This window comes from Podarcis gaigeae, assembly GCF_964106915.1.
Source record: "Podarcis gaigeae genome assembly, chromosome: 1".
Taxonomy (NCBI): domain Eukaryota; kingdom Metazoa; phylum Chordata; class Lepidosauria; order Squamata; family Lacertidae; genus Podarcis; species Podarcis gaigeae.
Window position 1 is genome coordinate 43032128 of NC_139678.1, and position 17071 is coordinate 43049198.

A 17071-nucleotide genomic window follows, 5' to 3' on the forward strand; every position below is an offset into this window, starting at 1 on the left:
GTCTGTTCCCCTTTTAAGACACTCTGAATTATTGGGAAGAAGTATAAAGACTTAGTGGTAGAGCACAATGCTATGCATGCAAAAGGTTTTAGGCTCAATGCCCATCATCTTCTGTTGGGGTTGGGAGAGACCCATTTGAAACCAGGGAAAACTGCTGCCAGGCAGTATATAAGGCAGCCTCCTATGTTCCTAAATCACTGGTGCATTTGCAACAAGCCTGCGCATGGTGCAATATGGATTTTGTTTTTGCTGCTGTGCCATGATTCTCAATCTACCTATCTACAAAGTAGCTGTCTTATTACGAAAGAATTTCAGAAATACAGTGGTACCTTGGGTTAAGTACTTAATTCGTTCTGGAGGTCTGTTCTGAAACTGTTCTTAACCTGAAGCACCACTTTAGCTAATGGGGCCTCCCACTGCTGCCACACTGCCGGAGCACGATTTCTGTTCTCATCCTGAAGCAAAGTTCTTAACCTGAAGCACTATTTCTGTGTTAGCAGAGTCTGTAACCTGAAGCGCATGAAACCCGTGGTATCACTGTAGACTGGAAAGAGAAGTTGCTAAATTGCAACTTATTACCAAACTTAAAACCATGGAGAGAACTGGTCTGAATAGAGACATTGAATTCTTATCTCATGATACATGATAAAGCTATTTTTGGCCATCTCACCCCTTGCTTTTTCCTGTAAGATAAGACCAATTGCAGTCGTTAGCAGTCATCAACAGGTTTACCACACCTATCAGCCAAACACCCATTCCCACCACCCTTCTAAGTACCGTATTTTTTGCCCTATAGGACACACTTTTTCCCCTCCAAAAATGAAGGGGAAATGTGTGTGTGTCCTATGGGGCGAATGCAGGCTTTCGCTGAAGCCTGGAGAGTGAGAGGCGTCGGTGCGCACCGACCCCTCTCGCTCTCCAGGCTTCAGGAAGCCATCCGCAAGCCTTGCAAGCCCAGCGGGAGGTCCCACGGGCTCACAAGGCTTGCGGGCAGCAGCCTGCAGCCCCACAAGCTCAGGGGACAGCGGGGAGGCGCAGCACTGCCATCCCGCTGTTCCCCAACCTGGTTTGAATTCCCTGACCTGTTTTTTTGGGGGGGGGGAATAAAGGAATTCCCCCCCTTTATTTCCCCCCCAAAAAACTAGGTGCGTCCTATGGCTGGTGCGCCCTATGGGACGAAAAATACGGTAATATCCCTCCCCACCCTCTCACTATATATAAAGGCCTGGTGACTTCTGTTTCACTGTATCTGAAGAAGTGTGCATGCACACGAAAGCTCGTACCAATAATTAACTTAGTTGATCTCTAAGGTGCTACTGGAATGAATTTTTTATTTTGTTTCGTTTTACCTATCTACCTGTTTCAGGCTATTTGGAGCCGCCCTAAAAAGGAGCACCTCTCAAGAAATAAGAGAGAAGCTGGAACAACACTGCGTCGTAGGTTCCACTTATTAGACGTAATTGTCAGCTTTTGTCAAGGAACTGAAGTTCTTGAATGGACCACATGGTGGCAGTTGTGTGCTTTGGCTGCATATATATGTATATATTTTTGAAAACAAATGTAGTCTTGTAGCACCTGAAAGACTAAACAAATTTATTGTGACATAAGCAACCATGGACCAGAATCCATTGCAAATATGCTGCATCATCACTGGGTGATTCTTTGTCTGTTCTTCAACAAATACAATGAACCCTCTGGAAGTTATTAGCTTAAATTAGACAACAGCAGTTGCTCTGTTATTTTCTCTTACAAGTTTTCTCTCTGCTTGAATCAGGGATTCCAGTGCAGATCTATGCATCTCCTACTTGCTTCAGAGATAGGCAGTTTGTTTTTTAAAAGATAAAAAGCATGGCATATATGCAGTTTGGGTTTTGCAGTTTGCTAGGAGAATCCTAAGAACTATAATTCATCAAGCATGCTGCGAATTATAGCTCTGTAAGGGGTCACTTTCCTTAGCAAACATTCTCCACAAACTGGTGTAATAGTGCTTTAAATAGGGCTCCAAATTGTGCAGGTGTGCTGTTTGCAAGTGAACATTCCAGCCAGGAAAAGGGTTTGGAGCAGGAGCAGCAAGGGAGGGGGGGTGGGACTGCAGAGAGACAGGGCCAGGCAAGGAGACCTGGGAGTCTGCATTCAATCCCCAGGCCTGGGGTTCCTCATCCCTGGCCTAAAGTATCTCACAGGGTTCTTGGGATGATAAAATGGACCGAACCTTAGGTGGGTAGCTAAGGTGACATGGAAATCAATGAATCCCAAGTTTTCACACAAATACTTTGAAAGTGACTTAGTATAAGCCTATTGTACAATGAAAGGTTTCCACAGCATCATAGAGTTGGAAGGGATTCCAAAGGCCATCTAGGCCAGTCCCCTGTCAAAGCCACAACATTCTTGATTGGTGAACATCCAGCTTCTGCTTAAAAATAATGGGGGCATGATCTAAGGCTTTTGTCTACTTTAAGGGCTTTCCTCCTTAATTTCAGCCTTCAATTCATAAGGGGACATAGTTTCATACTCTGAATCTCAGTTAAAGTTGCTATAATAATATTTCTGAATATTTTGATCTGACCACTTTAGTTCCTAACAGAGAAAAAAACACAGTATTTGTAACCCACTTCCTGAATTAGCTCCCAGTTCCGCTGTTGTGGTTTGGGGGCTTTGCTTGGAATAGACAGGCTCAGTGATAAGTTATCTGCTATGCATGGAGGAGGTTCCAAGTTCAATCCTGGGAATCTTCAAGTAAGGTTGAGCTAGAACAGTTATAGGCAAACTCGGCCCTCCAGATGTTTTGGGAGTACAGCTCCCATGATCCCTAGCTAGCAGGACCAGTGGTCAGGGATGATGGGAATTGTAGTCCCAAAACGTCTGGAGAGCCAAGTTTGCCTATGCCTGAGCTAGAACTCTGCCCCAAACCCCAAAGAGCCACTTCCAGTCAGACAGTACTGAGCTAGATGGCCAACGGTCTGACTTAGAGCCCCTCCAGATCACCTATTTATTGAGCATTTATCTTGATTTGCTTACACAAATATTGCACGAAGGTTAGATTTTATCCAGATTTTATTGAACATCTGTTCTGATTTGTTGGCAACAGTGGCGTAGCGTGAGGGGTGCAGGGGGGTCCGGCCGCACCGGGCGCAACATCTGGGGGTTAGGGTTAGGGGGCGCAAATCCACGGGTTAGGGGGCGTAAATTACTTGCCTTGCCCCGGGTGCTGACAACCCACGCTATGCCACTGGTTGGCAAGGAGGTTATCCAACAAGGAACATTCATCCTGATTTGCTTGCAGAGTGTTTGCAAGTCTTCCTGTTAGTCATTCATTCATGCCACAGTTTTCAGGGCATTTCCCCGTCACTTTCCAACCTGCAAAGTGTATTGATGCTTCTTTAAAGCAAATTTGCTCTGCTACAATGACCGGGCACTTTCAATGCGCAAACTTAAAGCTCAAATATGTGATTGAATTGAATCCCACAAAACACCGGCAGTCTGGAGACAGCCTTAGTACAAGGCAGCTTCCTATGTTCATAAATTGCATGCAGCAAAAGCATTTTTCTTTCTTGGCTTCCCATGACCAGGCTTTTCGAGTTCTCCTGTGCCGTGACATAGATGTGAAGAGTAAACAGTTCTTTTCTTAATTGGGTTTGTTGCCAGGGCAGACTCCTCAGCTACGAGTCCTCTGGGCTGCAAGGTGATTAATGGGCTCATCATCACAACTGTTGTGTTAGCCAGCTCAGCTTGACAGTGTCACAGCTCAGCACATTAGCCTAATCCTGGGCCATTCCAGTTCTTATTGCACTGTCTGTATAGACTTAAAGATGGCCACACCTAGGGCAAAAGGCATGCCTGGACTTGGTCAAAGTAAAATGCTTCCTGTCGTTTGTTTGTGCCCCCCTCCCCCATCTATCTGTTGATGGATGGCCATCCTGACTCAGCCCCAGACACACTGATCAGATGTTTGGAAGCTGTGGCTGGATGGTTACGTGGGAGCCGGCTGAAGTTAAATCCTTCGAAGACAGAGGTCCTTTGGCCTGGGTTGGGACGATATGGGATTGGGGGGGCAACTCCCATCTCTTGCGGGGGCACAATTAGTGCCAGCACTGTTCGTTAAGAGTTTGGGTGTAATCTTCGATACCTCTCTTTCCATGGAGGTGCAGATTGCAGCTATAACAAAGGTGGTGTTTTTTCATCTCCGCCAAGCTAAGCAGTTGGCTCCTTACCTCTCTCTCCCTGACCTAGCCACTGTGATCCACGCGACAGTCACCTCCAGACTTGATTATTGTAACTCGCTCTACGTGGGGCTGCCCTTGAGACTGACCCAGAAACTCCAGCGGGTGCAGAATGCCTCAGCGAGACTCCTAACGGGGTCCTCGCTGCGGGATCACATTCACCCAGTGCTATACCAGGTGCACTGGCTCCCAGTGGAGTACAGGATCAGGTTTTAGGTGCTGGTTTTACCCTTTAAAACCCTATATGGCCTAGGACCCTCGTACCTACGGGACCGCCTCTCCTGGTATGTCCCACAGAGGACCTTACGGTCTTCAAACAAAAACATCTTGGAGGTCTTGGGCCACAGGGAGGTTAGGCTGGCCTCAACCAGAGCCGGGGCTTTTTCAGCTGTGGCCCTGATCTGGTAGAACACAAGAGACTAGGGCCCTGCGGGACTTGACATCTTTCCACAGGGCCTGCAAGACAGAGCTGTTCCACCAGGCCTTTGGCCAAGACATAGTATGACCCCCTCCTTTGGTAATCCTCACAGAACTCTAGCCCAATGGTTGCCATTAATTTGATTTTGAACTTATTTTAAAATGAATTGATTTTAGAATGCTGTGTTACTTTTATTGTTGTTAGCTGCTCTGAGCCCGGCTTCGGATGGGGAGGGCGGGATATAAATTATTTATTTATTTATTTATTTATTTATTTATTTATTATTAATCTATTCTCTGCCATTTAATACCTCAGTCTCCCTTTCCATCTACTCCAGCAAGGAAAGAATTTGATTAATATCATGCAGCCATGTGGAATAATGTTTGTTTTCAGGAGCAGTAGAAAGAATGGTGCAATTAGGAAATTTTAGATTCTGGACTTCGTGGTGTTGGGCCTCCCCTCTCTAGATGGCAATGTGCACTGGATGGCTTTAAAAGAGGATTACACTCGTTCGTGGAGGATAAGGCTACTGGCCATGATGGTTATGTTCTACCTCCTGCCGTGGGATTCTGGACACCAGTTACTGCGAATCACAAGTGGGTTGAGTCCACGTCTTGCTTTTGGGCTTCCCATTGCGGCATCCAATCTGGAACTGGTTCTGCTTCTAAGGCATTTTTTTGCCTTCCTGCTAAGTTTAGTACCAAACAACAATATTAATAAGATCTTTGAGAACAGGGTGCTGCACTGAATGGGTCATTGGCCTGACCCAGCTTTGCTTTACTCATTTCAAAATGCAGTGAGCCCACCCTGATGTGTTTGGAGGCCCTTCATACCTTTGAGTGGGGCCTTGAATGCCTTTGTGTGGCGAGGCCCCAGGGACACCCCCCCCCCCAGCTTCCCGGAATAAATACACAAACACAGGAATATTGGGTTAATGGAATAAATAAGGCCACAACTTTATTGGTTCCAGGTGTGAGCGGTTTGGCTTAGGCAATTGGGTGAAGCAAGACTATAACCTGATTCCTGCCAGACCGCAGGAAGTCTCTTTTAGGGTCAACCACCAGAAGAGGGGAGCCTTATGATGTACATCAATTGAGCCCCCACCCCGCCACGGGTCACCGTTGGGGTTGTGCCATGCCCCTGGCCCATGCCCAGGCTTCAGACAGGAACCACACCCCTGGATCCCTTTAACAGGATACCCTTAAGGCTTACCCAATGCCTAACCTTCATGGGACGCGGGTGGCATGGTGGGTTAAACCACAAAGCCTAGGACTTGCCAATCAGAAGGTCGGCGGTTTAAATCCCCATGACGGGGTGAGCTCCTGTTGCTCGGTCCCTGTTCCTGCGAACCTTGCAGTTCGAAAGCACGTCAAAGTGCAAGGAGATAAATAGGTACCACTCCAGCGGGAAGGTAAATGGCATTTCCGTGCGCTGCTCTGTTTTGCCAGAAGCGGCTTATAAAGCGAGATGAGTGCCACAACCCCAGAGTCAGCCACGACTGGACCTAATAGTCAGGGGTCACTTTACCCTTTACCTTTAATGCCTAACCTTACAAAGTTGTGATGATTACTACTAGGTAGGCGAAAACCAAATGGCTAGTGCCAATTATGCCAAGTGGAAAAATTTCTACCTGGCCCCGACAACCAGGCGACCGACATAAGTCACAGCAACGCCATAGTCAAACCAAACAAGGAAAGAGGGTGGGTGGGCTGGGAGATCCCAAATTGGAAGCAAAGGAGGCCACCTCCCTGACCACACCCCCAAGCAACCCAATTGGCTGGCCGGGGGCATGACGCAGTCAGGGATGCTACTGATGTGGGCAGCGTACCTCCGCCCACAGCCGAGTTTCAGGGAGGCCCCAGATTCTCGTCCGCAAAGCAGCCCTCCAAAAAGGGGAGAGAGCTGACATCTCAAAGCCCTGCTCTGACAGCAGCATGGCTAAATCTCAGGTGGCTGTAGCATGACCTCATCCACCTGCTTAGGTATGGCTTTGATAGCTCTCTCTATTTGTTTCTGAGTGATGCTCTGACCCAGTGCAACAAAACCCTAGTAGGTGATTGCTGATTGGCCATTGTCATTGGAGGTCCTCCTCTGTATCCCCTGCCCTGGCGGTCCAGAGGTCCATCATGAGAACAGGCATTTTAAGTGGTGGCTCCTTGGTTGTGGTTTGCTCTCCTCAGGAAGGCTCACTTAGCGCTATCATTACTTATCCTGAGCTGCCAAGCAAAAACATTTTTTTCAGGCCTTTGGATTTTAATTATCTGTGGCCTCCTTCAGTGGGTAGGATGTTTTAGTTCCACCTTTTAAAAATTGAGGTTTAGATTGTTCTCTGTTTTGTTTTATGCTGGTTTTAATCTATGTGTTATTTATTTATTATTGTAAGTTGCTGCGAGTTACTTTTGCTTTTAAAAAGTGACTAATAAGTTTAATAAATATGAATAGTGCATTTATTTATTTTATTTATGTTGCACCTTTCTCCCAGTATGGGATCCAAGGTGGCTCACGGCATAAAATTAAGACAAATACAACTAAGAACACAAATAAAAATAAGTATTAAATTTAAGTATTACGTTCAGCAAGTGTAGTTATTTTTGGAGGTGCTGATGCACGTGTTGAATTCCTGTTATACACCTCTGTCAAAAAGAAATATCGTCATGCTGCTGTTTTCAATGGAGATGTGCCAAAGCCCACCAGATGAGCTGCATTCTTCTTTGTGAGAGGAAATTTTCTCCTCAAATGCTTTTTTTTTTCATTCTCCCTGAGGGAAATGGCGCATAGAATGTGCCTGCTTTTGGTTTGGCTCCATTAAGGATAAATACAGTAACAATAGCAGCTTCCAGCTATTGATGACTCATGCAGCGGCAGCCTCAGGGTTGTCGTGAGCAGAGAGAAGCAAGTAGTTGAAGGCATGGAGCCTTTTCGCTTGAAACAGTAGAATACAAGATTCCACCCTGTCTCTGTTCACTAAAGTTGTTACCTATCTTGAATCTGATCAGAGTTCGCATTAAAAAAATTGGATGGTGTTCAACTAAGTTTTACTCAGAAGAGACCTACTGAAATTAATGATCTTGTTGTTGTCGTTGTTGTTTAGTCATTTAGTCATGTCCTACTCTTTATGATCCCATGGACCAGAGCACGCCAGGCACTCCTGTCTTCCACTGCCTCCTGCAGTTTGGTCAAATGCATGTTTGAGAATACTGTCCAATGATCTTAGTCATGTTCATTAATATCACTAGATTCTCAGAGTAAAACACTCATGGTCTTACTCGGTCTCACAGTATATCTGTGAAGTAGCTGGCTGATAGTTGAAGTTAAGGCTTGGCTGGTTCTAGATGTCCCAACTGGAAGTGTCCAAGCTACCGTCTCTGCCATCTGTATTCCCCCAGCAACTACAGTGGCAATCCTACTGCAGAACCAGAAGTGGGAGTGATCAAGTGGGGGTTCCTACCAGCATAGTGGTTTGCACCAAGGACAACCGACATGGTACCTCCAGAATGATATTGTGAACAAAAAAATCCCCTCCTTTTGGCTTGGCATGACCAATTGACCGCAATGATGGAAGTTGTAGTTCATGGCACTAGGAAGGATGACACATTTGCCACCTCTGGTACACACCTTCCAGTGCTGAACATTGTTCATGTGTATCAATCCCTGCTAGATATTGGAGGGGACCAACCCTATCAGCAGAGAGCTTGCTTCCACTTGCTAATTCAACACGCTAACAAGTATTACAAAAATCTTATTTCTGAAAGTGCTTTTGGACACGTCCACTATGGGGATCATAGTGATCGCCAAGTTAAAATCTAATACGCCAACCATTTGTTGAAACCATACATACAGTATGTAAAGCAAGGAGGTAGATATGAACTCACAGATTTACACAGTCTGAAGGGATGTTGTGCAGGACATTGAGTCCAACCTTCTTCCCAGTGCTGGATCTTCAGTCATGAAAGATGACTCAGTCTCATAAAACTATTCTTAAGTAAAGGTAAAAAGGTAAAGGACCCCTGGACGGTTAAGTCCAGTCAAAGGTGACTATGGGTTTGTGGCGCTCATCTCGCTTTCAGGCTGAGGGAGCCAGCGTTTGTCCACAGACAGCTTTCCGGGTCATGTGGCCAGCAGGACTAAACTCTCTTCTTGCTGCTGAGGCCTCTGCATGGTGATTTTGAGGTGAATTCATCAAGACTGAGAATTCAAGCACAGAAGAAGAGCCTGCTGGATCAGGGCACATCAAGTCCAGCATCCTGTTCTCACAGTGGTCAACAGGGGTGCCAACTTGAATAAAATATTTGGGGGACGCCGGTAAACCCCGCCCCACATAATCAATCACATGACACGGCACATGAACACCATTTGAATGGCAATGCCCATCAACTTTGGGGATCCCAGCCCCCTCAAATATTTTATTTGGGGGTGCTGAAGGGACCTCAGTCACTAGGAGTTGGCTTCTATGGTCTCTACCAGATGCTTGTGGGAAACTTGCAAGCAACGCCTGAGCACAGTACTCCTCTCGCCTCCTGAGGTTTATTGCATGTGCCTCACATGGGCGTAGCCAGGATTTTTGTTAGGGGGTTGTTATTATTATTATTACTGATTTAGGGGGGCAGCTGCCCCTTCTTGCCCCCCTTGGCTATGCCCATGGTGCCTCTCATGTTCTTTTTTAAGCATCCCTTACTGTCTGCCTGCACTTCCTTTTTCAGCCAAGGTTTGTGTTCCTTTTTTGTTCTCTTCATTTGAACAAGACTTCCATTCTTTGAAGGAGGTATTCTTGCCTCTAATAGGTATTTTTGACTATGTTTGTTAACTATGCTGGCATCGATTGCACTTCGGTGAGATAGTTCTGCATTTTCAGTGCGCCACACATGTGTGGACTGGGCAAAAGGGTTCTTATGCAAAAACAAGTACCTTTTCTTGCAGGCTCCAAGTGAAAGTCTTGCCATGCACAGATCTAGTTGCTGGGTGGAGTTGTTGATTGGCAGGCGCATTCCTGGGAGCATCAGGATTGAGGTGGTCGGATGCATGTTTATTCCCTTCAAAATGCTTCCTAAATTGAGAAACCCTAATACACCTTGCATAATGATTAACCAAGACCTACGGAACACAATGGCCTCCTCAACTGTACATCATTAAGCACCTAATCCAACTGTATTGAATTTCAATAAGTGTCTGGAATTATTTGGTTTATGTCTTACAGAAACATTTCCTCTCTCTCTCTCTCTCTGAATACAGTTAATTCATTTGAAGAGGTGTGAAACGTTTGTCCCCTAATTGACTGCATTTCCTCCTGGCACAGTTCTGGAAGGTTTTTAAACATAGATCCCTTGCGGTTATTAAAGGCTTTTGAAGTATCATGTGAAATCTGCACTGTGAGTGCTGACTGTGACTGAAGCCCTGGGAGAGTCTCACCAACTCTTTCTCTTCTCTCAGGAGTCTATTCCCATGAAAATGATGATCTCAGGTGCGTGGTGCGTCATTGTACTGCCTGAGGCACCTGTCGACTCATGGAGGTGGCGAGTGGTAAGGTGAAAGCACAGTTCAGACAGTCCTTCTGACCATACTTAGGCTTGGAGTTCTCCAATCTCTGATTGCAAAATGTTCCTGCCTCTTCCTCAAGTGTGGGACACAGACAGACACACACTCCTCTCCAGCCAGATGTGACTTTCAGTGAGCATAAGAGGAGAAACTTTTAGTTTAAACTTGTCCCACAAACTAACCCAGCAATGCCCCTAGGTATTGCCTCACCTGCTATTTTTCTTCTACAGTTTCTCATGGTAAGTTCTCCATTTCAATAAAGTGAAACTCCATGATAACTGAATAGCCAGTGTATCTCGTACCCCGTCCAAAATATGTCCTATGCCACTGCTATGATTATTTAAATTAGGTTAGGAAGTATAGAAATACATCTGTTTTGTTCATTTTTTTCCTCACCGCTTTGATTCTGCTCTGTTCTCAGGGATGCATTCCTGTGGATGCTGTCTGATACGAACTTTGATTAAGTTACCTAGAGTTTAAAGGAAGTTAGGCATCTTAAATATATTTGCAATTCATGGTGAATGATGTTCATAGAAGTCACTTCACCTTTCTAGTTTATAATATTCTGCCCAAATTTAAGATCTTCCTGTTTTGCTTGATTCTTTGTTTGAGGAACAATCGACACTCTATGTGGTAGTTGCATTTGCTGCCCATAAACACCTGCATTGTCACCTATGCACACACAAAATGAAGAGAGGGTATGCTTCTCTAAACCCTTGAGAACTTCTCACTGACCTTGTGTGTGTTCACTGTGCATTTGCAGATGGGTTTCTCCGTTCACATTTTATAAGGATGGGTGTTAAAACCAGTGGTATCTGATGAAGGTGGTGATCCCTTACATTCACCACTAGGTGATGGGAACATTGGTGGATAAAAAGGAAGACAGGGCCTCACAGTTCCTCTTCTAGGACCATGGTTGTCAACTTGCATCATTGTCCCTGAAGACTTTAGCAACCTACACCAGGGGGCAACTATTCATTCAGAAACCACCTGGTCCTGACTGAGGCATTCCCTATCTCCTTTCCCAAAAGGTAAAGATGGGAATTCTGTTTCCCTTGTGCACCACATAGTGGCTGCTGTTTACAGGTAGGTAGCCGTGTTGGTCTGACGTAGTCGAAACAAAATTTAAAAAAAAATCCTTCCAGTAGCACCTTAGAGACCAACTAAGTTTGTTATTGGTATGAGCTTCCGTGTGCATGCACACTTCTTCAGATTGTTTCACCTGGCAAACAGCACCCATTGTCAACCACCTAAGGCTAAACACCTGTGTACAGGTGGCAAAACTGTCTACCATGCAATGTGTGAAATAGCTGTAGGAACACTGGAACATAGGAAACTTCCGTATACAGATTCAGGTAGGTAGCCATGTTGGTCTGACGCAGTCAAAATATACAAAAAAACAAAAAACCTTGTCCAGTAGCACCTTAGAGACCAACTAAGTTTGTTTTTGGTATAAGCTTTCATGTGCATGCACGTATCTGAAGAAGTGTGCATGCACACGAAAGCTTATACCAAGAACAAACTTAGTTGATCTCTAAGGTGCTACTGGACAAGTTTTGTATTTTTTTTATATGCCGTATACAGAGTCGGGCCATTGGTTTGTGTAGCAGTGGCTCCCTAGAGGTCTTCCTCAGCCTCTGCCAGGAGACACCAGGGACTGAATCAAGACCTTCACATGTAAGGCACTGACCTATGGTCCTTCCCCCTCAGTCTAACCCACTAGTGGATTCAGTTTTCTAGGCTGAAATGACTTGACTCACAGAGCAGGGGGTTTTTTGTACCCTTTATAATGAGTGGACTAAGGCAGCCATTTCCCCACATGTTCATTCCACATATCTATATCGGTTATGTGGAAAAAATTCTACTTGCCACTTGGTGGGATGATTCAGATAGCCTCTACAAATGGTTTAGCACAGTGGGGTGAGTTCTCCACCCCTCTCCCAATTGCTCATCCTATCCAATGATAAGAATCTGTGTAAACATGAGCTACAAATGTGGGGCGATGGCCTCAGGCAGCTGATTTTGAATGTCACAAAAGGCAGCACATTGTTAATTAGTAGTTATTGTTGTGTTTTTTTATCTGCCAGGTTGTGGGAGAGATGCTTGTTGGATTTTCTGCCTCAAAATCGCTGGACTGGCCTTGGTGCCTTGCAGGAGGGGCATCTACTACTCCACCTCAGGCATACAAATCTCTCCAGGCTGGTCCTAAGCAAAATGGTTCCTTAGGCGCAAAGGTGGCTATATCAATACAGTGGTACCTCTGGTTAAGAACTTAATTCATTCTGGAGGTCTGTTCTTAACCTAAAACTGTTCTTAACCTGAGGTACCACTTTAGCTAGTGGGGCCTCCCGCTGCCACTGTGCAATTTCTGTTCTCATCCTGAAGCAAACTTAATTCATTCTGGAGGTCTGTTCTTAACCTAAAACTGTTCTTAACCTGAGGTACCACTTTAGCTAGTGGGGCCTCCCGCTGCCACTGTGCAATTTCTGTTCTCATCCTGAAGCAAAGTTCTTAACCCGAGGTACTATTTCTGGGTTAGCGGATTCTGTAACCTGAAGCGTCTGTAACCTGAAGCATCTGTAACCCAAGGTACCACTTTATCTTGTTAAGCAACTATTTGCACAACAGCCAGTTGTATCCAACTTACTCTAAAATAAGGCATGCTTCTTTAAGAGGAGTGATGTGTCTTTAAGGGTGAAATCCAATCCTGAACTCCCAGAGGTGAGGATCTGTGGAGTGGCATCTTTAGCCCAGCTATCCACAGCAGCTGCAGCAAAAGGCGGGAGCAGGACAATAATTTGGTCTCATTCAATTCACAGTGATTGAGTCCAACAAAGCCTCTCCTCCTCCCTGCCCCCGATTGGTTCTGCTGCCGCGGCCAAGCCTCCCAGCCAACCAATAGGACCGGCTGGTGGGCAGGGCTAAATGCATTTAAACAGCCGCGGCAGCCCACTTCTCTCATTCTGTTCCTGCTTCCTTCGGATCTCCCGCCCTCCCACCCTGTTAGGTCAGCTTCTTTTGCGTATTGACCTTGCTATGGACTTCGGTTGGTTGCCGTGGTTGCCCAAGGGGCCTGGTAGGACTTTTTTATCCATTTGGTAAATTGGCACCAGCCTCTTGGTTTTTCCGCCTACCTCGTAGCAATTCATCAAAACTTTCTGGTATTGGCTGTTAGGCATTGGAATATGTGTGCTGTGTTGGAGGATTGGGTATGCACCATCATCTACCCCTCCTCTTATGGGTATTCTGTTAAAGGAATCCGGTGGTCATGGATCCTGTCCGATGCCCTGCTAGTGTCTAGGGCCATGGCATGACCCCCGGTGATGTCATGGGGTTGCTTCCAGTTGTATTTGCATCAACAAGCTCCTCCCATTGGTTGTTAACTCTGATATGACTTCCGGCTGTGTGGGGTGGAGTCTTGTATTGCTGTTTCATCCAGTGCCTAAGCCAATACTACTCACATGCTGTAACCAATAAAAGTTGTGGCCTAATTTTGCCCATTAACCTAAAATAATCTGTCTGTGTGTCTTCTTATAATGCTATGTGGGTGGAGGGTCCTCGACTCACAACAGTCTCCTTGCAACAACAGCAATACCGGCCTGGACTTCAGAGGATCCCGGCCTGGCTCAGTGGTCCCTGGCTCAGGGATCCCACCAGCCCAGATAACTGGCAGCCAATGGGAGGTTGGCTGAGCAGTGAGATACCTCTACTCAATCCAACTCCCCCTAGCTGAGCACAAGGAGAATTGGGATTGCTCTGTCCATCAGGGGACTGCTGACTGCTCTTACTTTGGGAGTTCTTCACCGTGCCCCAACGTGTGATTGGATATAGGCATTTAATAGGTTTATCCTCTTTGCCAAAAACCCCAGTATCGCCTTCATATTCCCAGTCCTTCTTGAGAAAACCCAGCAAGGGAGATTTACAGTAACTCCTGGGAAGCCCTTCATTTTCATTGTGTTTCGATTTTAATAGATTGACTGCCCCACCCAGGATTATCTCATGGGAAAGAAAAGCCTGGCTTGGTGACATGTGGCGAAACTTGTTTGGGAGCCAGATTTCACATACCCGATGATCCTCCGTCAGAGGGACAAAGGGGGAAAAACCCTCTCATGCAGCACTTCAGGTTCACAACACAGCTTCACGTGGGGTGGTGGTGTCAGTGGAAGAAGAGACAGGGCCCTGCAGCTGATCTTTCCCTTCCAAGACTGGTTAGACCAGTTTAGAGCATTGCAAGCTCTCTCGCACACAGCGCAAAGGGCACAGTGTCAGCCTGGGAACCAGCATCACATGATGCAAAGGATGAGACTTGTCTCAGGGTTGAATCATTTCCCTCCTCCCCCCACCCCTTTCTTCACCCGCTTTCACAATGGACCTTCACAAGGGCAAAACAATACTGCACTTATCATTGTGCTGGGAACTTTTTGTCTAGCGCAGGAGGGACTGCAGTTTACATGATTCAGCAGGTTTCATTTAGGAGGCCCCGAGAGCAGGATGAGATGGCTTTCCGACATCCTCGCCTCCGGCCTTATCCTTACTGGAATCAAATCCACTCTACAAATTGTACAGGAGGAGGAGCTTGTTGTCTGTGGGCCTCTCACAACATTTGAGGAGGCGGTCTGTACTCCGTGGCCTGAGTCAGTGCTGTCCACTGGGATGATTATTGAATGCTGAGCTCAAGTCCAATTCAGCCAAAGATTTTCACTAACACCCACCTTCCTTCTCCTGCTATAAACTGAACTTTGGACTCCTCCTCCTCCTCCTATTTGACCCACATCCATCCCCACACCACATACAGGCTTTTGATACCTGTCTTAAACCAAGCTGAGTCACACTGACTGGCTGCCTCCATTCCCCTTCTGATCACAGTGTTGCCACCTCTGGCCCAGTCACCTGATCTTGAAAATGCTATCAATTCTGCCCCAGACCTGATTCTACTGTCTCCTTGATCCACCACACCACTTGAAATGTGCCATATTCGTTGACAATTAAGAAGCCGATAGGGAGGGGGTACTGAAACACCAGATCCCAGGTGTCCCCACCTGTGAAATGGGTAGACTTGGTGGCTGCCCTCCCTCAAGCAAGTCACTGTTGGTTCGTATGTTCCTTGGTTCGTATGTTCCTTGACTCACTCTGTGTAATTCCTTTATTTTCTGCTGTTGTGTGTGAAGTGAGACTCAAGGCGCTCACCTTTAGTGAAAATCTTAAGGTGCAACTCTGTGACTGAGTGGAAAGGGAATGTGAATGTACATGTGCTTGCAAACTGAATGAACAAATAGAGAAAAAAATAAGATCCAGAAATCATCTTCATTCAGTTTCCCCATAGATGACATGTCACATACCTATGAAAAATAAAGAGTTTGTTGGCTTGCTTGCTTCTATAGTTTATATCTCACCAGGGTGGCTTATGAAAGCACACACACACAGACACACACACACACACACACACACACACACACACACACACACACCAGCCACAAAGCACAGATAAAAGCACAAGACAGGTAATGCTGTTACTTATGGACAGTAACAAAAGCACAATCCACTAAAAGATCACAAAGAAGCAAGAAGCTTCCGAATCCATCAAAACTTTTCATCAGGCGGGAAGTTAAGCAAGCAAATTGAACAATGAAGAAAGAGGCAGGGATTAAAGGATGTTGGGGTGAAATGAAAACGCCCAAGTTAGTTCCTTAGTGTTTTGTGAAGATACACAAAATAAAAATGGTAAGATAACGAGCAGACTAATCTTTTATTATTTGAATGCATCATAGTATAATTGCCTGTTCCTTGAATTTTGTTTATAAGGGGGAAATACCCCCCCCCCAGGCTTCTGGGGGAAGTGAAGGACCATCCCAGTTGCATGTTATCTTAAAAGGCCCCCATAATTAGCATGGTTAAGTTAAGTTCCCTGTGGTCTCATCAGCATTTTTAACTGAAAGAGGCTGGCTAAAGGACTCACTTCACCACCACCAACCAACATCTACATTTCGCCATGCATTGTAAATAAGACTTGGAAGAAAAACAGCAGGAAGGGGGAATCTTTTGGAAGGCCTCAAAGCCTGGCCACACCCCACTTTAGGAAGAGAAACCCCACTGAACTGAACAATACTTGGTGTCCCAGGGCTTAATTTGCAGCCTGGGATCAGGAGGGGGAATAGGGTAGCTGTCCCAGCAGGAAGCTGATGAGGTGAAGCCAAGCCTTTTAAGGGATGCATTCTTTTGTAGTGAAACAAATGGGCAACTGCCTAATGTAAGCAAGGCATTTGCTGTGTTTTTCCCACACTGCAATGCTAGAGTTGGTAAAACCGATACCCTCCTGTGAATAGCCCTGCAGATTCCCATCCCTGAATAAATTAGGTTTGCTATCAGCTGGGATTTATGAGGAATATTACTTAGCAGTCAGCTGCAGGATTCTGCCATTCACATGAGTCTCATACTGGTGGGAGATTTTCAGCAAAAAATTCATAGCATAGATAAAGACCACTCTTTTTATGGAGCCAAGAGAAGGGGTTTCAAGTGAGCTAAGTTGAATAGTTTCTGCTGTCCTCTGCTAACTATAAAGCTGTGGAAAGAATGCAGCCAGTATCGGGTATAATCTGGAAAGAGTGTGCCCAGACTGAAACTGGCTCTTAGGTAGCCCTCGCTCTGTGCCTTCTGCACCATGATTCAGCTGCATCGCATGGCTTCGCATGATTTGAAGAAGAGTCAATGGATGGGTGGCTTTATGCTTCAGGCAGAAAATCAGCTTAAAACGCACACATGAAACTGGATCTCTCTGGAGGTATTGCTGACGAGTGGCTGCCATGACGGCAACCTGAGAAATCTATAGATTCAAGTCCTTTTTAACAAGCCATTATTATTTGCTCAGTTTCCACACTCCCATCTGCAATATGGAGACAATTAA